This window comes from Bacillus rossius, chromosome 1 (assembly GCF_032445375.1).
Source record: "Bacillus rossius redtenbacheri isolate Brsri chromosome 1, Brsri_v3, whole genome shotgun sequence".
NCBI classification, from domain to species: domain Eukaryota; kingdom Metazoa; phylum Arthropoda; class Insecta; order Phasmatodea; family Bacillidae; genus Bacillus; species Bacillus rossius.
In genome coordinates this window covers 59,935,996-59,941,413 of record NC_086330.1, presented here as the reverse complement: position 1 = coordinate 59,941,413, position 5,418 = coordinate 59,935,996, and the positions used below count along the sequence as shown (strand labels likewise).

Below are 5,418 nucleotides of genomic sequence, written 5' to 3'. Positions count from 1 at the left end.
GATTTTGTCAAACTTCGGAAAAGTAATAATATGTGTGATGAAAGTGGTTTTAATTAATATTTTAAAAATTCCAAATGGAATTATATCTTCTGATATTTTTTAAACATGCCACTCCGTTGAACCAAACACGAAGCTAAATTAAAAAAAATTGTGGTGTGTAAATATGCACATTTTACGGAAATATTTATATAAATAAAATCAATAAATTATTATTATACCGCCGCATTACTTCCTGCTAATTTTTAATCCTATGTTAATCTAGGAGTTATGCCATACATAGGTTTATTTTAAAATCTTGTAAATATTTATTTTTTGACATGAACATTTCACACCTCTTAAACAAAGACTGTATAAGACAACAAATAGAAGATAACAGTGTGTTTGTTCATGTCTGGTAAAACTCTAAAGCACGTGAAAGCAATTTCGTTGAGCTTTAAGACGATTTGTGATATGATAAAAAAAAAACTCTGTGTTCTTTATTGGCAAGGGGTAATTATTTTAAGTGAAACTTTTTTTTACAGCGGGTAGAGTATTTTCAGTTTTACAGGGTAACGAACGTGTGTAGATAATTGAATAAACGTATGCAACGTATGTACCAAATTTTGCTCGATGGTGCGAGAATTAAAAAAAAAATGTCAGATGTAACATCTTTACAGTCCGTTACAGATGGCAGCAGCAGTTCATGGTTTCGTATACTTATTGAAACGTTTACATAATCTCTCATAATTTTGTAAACATTTACATACTTTTCCATACTTTTAGATACTTCTGCATACTTTTTCACGCTTTCGCAACTCACAATTCGCAAATCTGAACACTTAACTCTGAGGTTGGAACGGTGTTAGCATTAAAACTGTCACAACTTTCATGGATATTTCCAACACGGGTATGTTCCATATTTTAGCTGTAGCAAACCCCTCAAATTCTTTCTTACGTAACATTGAAGACATGGACAGAAACTAGAAAATGATGGTCTAGTTACAAACAATTATTACCCGTGTATTAAATATTATTGTATTTATTTGTTACAACATGGCCACCAACTGTCGAAGACTTTGTTGGGGTGGGCCCACCCGAAACAGACAAAGACAATGTGATCACTGCAACTCTGAGGACACTCGCTACCGTTGGCAAAGAGCAGGCAAGCTCAACCATAGAGGAAGCAGCAACACATCAGGCAGGCGCAACTTCAATAAATTAACCAACAACATTAGGGGAGCGTGCAAAAACTTGCAGTAAAAACAACAGACACAAACAAGCACGGAAAACAAGAATATAGGTACACACATGTGGAATTTTAACATTAATAATTAGTACCATAAATAAACAATGTTAATCACAGTACTTACTCTAAATATTTAATATTAATTCCAGTACGGTAAAAAATTCCCATCTCTCTTAGCTGTGAAATTTTACATATAACGATCATGACGGCCACACAAACGTAATTTTTTTTCCCCTGACATGAAAATTTCACACCACTTTAACAAAGAGACTATAGGGTGACATGACGATAGCGCGTTTACTCCAGCCGAAGGTAAAACTCGAAAGCATGTGGCAGTAATCTCGCTGAGCTGTAGGCCGATTGACGCCGTGAGAAAATGAACACAGTGTTCGTTCACCGACCGGGGGTGGAGTTGTTTTGCCTCGCCCGTCAGCTCTGCCCGGACGAGGCTCTGCGCGGTGGCTTCGCGCGCGCTCGAGCGCCTGGCGGGCGCCGGCGGACCGGAATGTTCCTTGGGGAGCCACAACCGCGCCCGGTGCGGACTCATGAGCACAAACAAAACACTGTATTTTTTTTTAAAGCGAAACTTCTTTGGGTGCGATGGGAGTAGTATTTAAAGGCCGAATTCCAATGCAACGTTTTCGTTAAACATAGTTTAATTTTTTCCTAACCTAACTTAATGCTATGAGTGTGTGGGAGAGGTCTGGGTAGGGAAGACTCTGAGTGCGTCTCAGGCGGAAGCCTATACGCTCTAATCATGTAGGTTATGAACCATGCAGGAGAGGTGGCATGCATCATGTGCTAGGAGGGGATTGGCCAGCCATGGCAGCGATTGGCGCCATGACTAATGCCCTTCACGTTTTTTTTCCTAGCCGAAATTATTCTAAGTGTGTAAGGGGAGGGTCCAGGTTAGGGGAGGACCTAAGTGTGTCTCAGGCCGAAGCCTATACACTCTACCATGCGGGTTTTTACCATGCAGGACAAGGGCGCGTGCATCGTGTGCTATTGGGGTTTACTGGCCAGCCATGGCTGCAATTGGCGCCATGACTGACGCCCCATTGGGCCGGGTCATGCGGGGATCAAATAACATGCATTAAGCAAGCAGGTAACTACTGGACAAGAAGGAAGAAGGGTCCAGGTAAGATGAGTTGGAGGGGCTGAAAAATCAACCATGCTGGAGTAGGGTGATTGGGCCTTGCGGCCCGCATTTAAATGTTGGGTAGGCCTACTCCTGGGTTATTATTAGCCAGGGGCGCATGCGCCCCCAGGGGCGGGCGACTTCACTCGTCAGCCCAGCCCAGCTGCCCAGGCAGCCACAGTTAAGACAGATGTGGGCAGACGAGACAGTAAACCGGCTCGAACTGCGGGCGCACGGGTCGAAAGGCAGCCTGACATTGCGCCATCATCATCTTCCTTCTTCCAGTCAACAGCCAACGATCTTTCAAGCCAGGGTGAGGGTAAGTCGTTCAGGCGAATGAAGTATCTTGCGAGTCGGACCCTATTGTCCTCCAAAATCTCGGGACGGTTGAAGGTCGCGCCGCCCAGGCTACCACTGGCTCCAACAGGGCCCCAACTTGAAGGCGCCGCCATCTCTTCCTTCAGAGTTCCGATGCTTTTCAGTTCCGTTGCGCGCGCAGTAGTCCACAGCTCCGCAAGTTCCAGCCCGCAGTTCGTCTACACTTCGCATCCAGGGCACATCGAGCTCCCCTGCGGTGCCTTCGCCGATGGAACTGCTTTCTGCTACGCGCCGAGCTGCATCCAGGCTACCTTTCACCCCGATAGCCGTGATAACCACTCCACAGGCCGGCCATTGGTCCGCGGACTGCTATTGGTTATTCACAGTCACTCCAGCGAGATTGCAACTCTCGGTATGGATCCCGTATCCGCCACCCGCGGGACGCGGTCGTTAGCAGTTGGCTAGGCCGCCTCCCGTACGCCCACAAATCCCCCGCGCACTGCCAGCCTTCAGTTACTCAATAGGGCGCAGGGAACTCCCAGCTTACAGCCCGCGAGAGAGATGCGCGCGCCCCGAGAGATGTTTGCCGCTCTAATGCCATGCCAGTCAATTAGCTGGTAGGGTATGGCTATCAAGACATACCCAACACACAATTTTTGATAACAGAGGCAGTTGGCTGTCAACTTGCCCTTTCTCTGTGAAACGATTTCTGACGCTAAACGAATAGCGGACGGTGCAGAGAACTTGGCAGGCCGAGGGCTCCACGTGGCGGCGTGCGGCTCAGGTTTAACCCTGCAATGCTGCAGGGATAGGCGGGTCGCGCCGGTTTGAACCCGCCTGCGCCTGACGCCACCCGACTTGGGCAGTCGGCAACACATCGGGTTTTGAGCTTATTGTTGTGCACCGCGCCACTGGCCATCTTCGCAAGATAATGGCGTTCTTTCAAGTACGTATTATTTTAATTACTTGTGTAAATCAGTATTTCTAAACAGTGTTATACAAGTATTGTTTCAGCTGTGTAACTAAATATTTTTGAAGTGAAAACTTCTTTGGGCACGTTGAGAGTAAAATTCAATTAAAATTCCAGGACGAATGTTTTCGTGGAACATTGTTTTGAAAAGTTTCTGACGCCAAAGAGGTATAAAGAAAGCACTTAAGAGTCAGGGTTTGAATTGCAAATAAGTTTTACTTTCTATCACGTGCACTGTATTACACAAGCTATTTTTTTTTTGGTAAATCAAACAGAAATATTCATGTAAAATTACAGTTACTTATTTGTACATTTTTACGTTTACATGAAAACCCAGTGTTACTGTTCGCAGTAATACTGGGTTCGTATTCTTGCCAGGCATTTAAGCTTTGTGTTGTCCCAGTACCTCCAATAGTTAAAGTTATTTTTAAACCGTGCCCTGGATAGCTTTACAGTATTAACTGCGCACATCAATAAGCACGGTAAAAAATTTAAATACAATTATTTAGTATTCGGTTATATTTTCTATGGTTTCAAAAAATTATGCTTAAATGAAACACACACATATATACAGTATATATACTTATATATATGGATGTCGGTATTTATGTATGATGTTGATAAAATCCGATACAGTTAGACCGATCGCCATGAAAGTTGGCACATCAAAGTGATTTCATGGAGGTTTATATGCTGTCCATTTTTATAACTTGCCGCTATTTTTCGCTACAGCGCATCAACTTCTAAACCATTAAACTGATCGTCATGAAAATAAGTGGGCCAAGCATAGATATTTGAACACGGAGAATATTTTCGCGATATCTATTTTGTTATAACTCTTCACCAGTTGGCGCTGCAGCGCATCAACTTCTAAACCGTTCATCACCATGTGTAAACAGAAAATCATAGGTCATAGACATACAAACAGTCATTGTGTGTAATTTATCTATGTCCACCACACTGTCGTATAGCGCTATCACTCTGTGTTCAGCCGGGGCATCGCCTTTTACTGCAGCTATGAAAACCTTATATTCTTTTATTTGTAGGCAAATGACATTTGTATCATATGCAACTAAGCTATCTTTGGAAGTCTTTTATTTCAATTATTTATATAATATCTAATTTTCTCTAACTCAAAGAACACATAGCAACAATTAATAACAAATACTGATTGTGACTGTGATTCATAATTGGTGAGTAAGATTAATACATACAAATGGTGGTTATGATTTTGATTAATAACTGGTAACCAAGTAAAAAATGCAAGTGCTATAGGAATAACTAATATTCTTTTAACTGTTGGCAAATAACATTTGTATAACACGCATAGCAAATACATCTATACAAATCAGAAAAACAAAAATATTGTGTATCAACTTATGTTAAGTTAGATGTTAGTATTAGTTTAAATTATTTTAAATATTTCATTTACATAACAAAAAGATTAGTTAAAATATTGTTCATTGAAGTGAATTATTGTTTAAAAAATGTATAGGGTTTATTCCAATAAATATAATGAAATTTTATCAATATAAGTTTTTTAATTTTTCCAAATTTTTTATAACACCTAATAGATTCTAGGTAAAATAAAAACCATTTATTTTTAGATATAAAAAATAAAATAAATATACAATGGGTTCTGCTTGTTAAAAAAAATCATGAGCCAATTTTCAAAATAAATACTCATTATCTCGAAAAACGTATTTCATATATGCAGAAATATTCATTGCAATGATTAATTTGATACAACACGTAACTTAAAAATGC

The 5,418-nt window shown here is 40.9% G+C and overlaps 1 non-coding gene across 1 annotated transcript; it reads left to right on the top strand.

Moving 5' to 3' along the window:
- The first annotated feature begins 3,255 nt into the window (after positions 1-3,255).
- LOC134528666 (U11 spliceosomal RNA) lies at positions 3,256-3,381 on the top strand. The gene has a single exon (XR_010074419.1). It is a non-coding gene; the product is annotated as a U11 spliceosomal RNA (small nuclear RNA).
- The last annotated feature ends 2,037 nt before the right edge of the window (positions 3,382-5,418 follow it).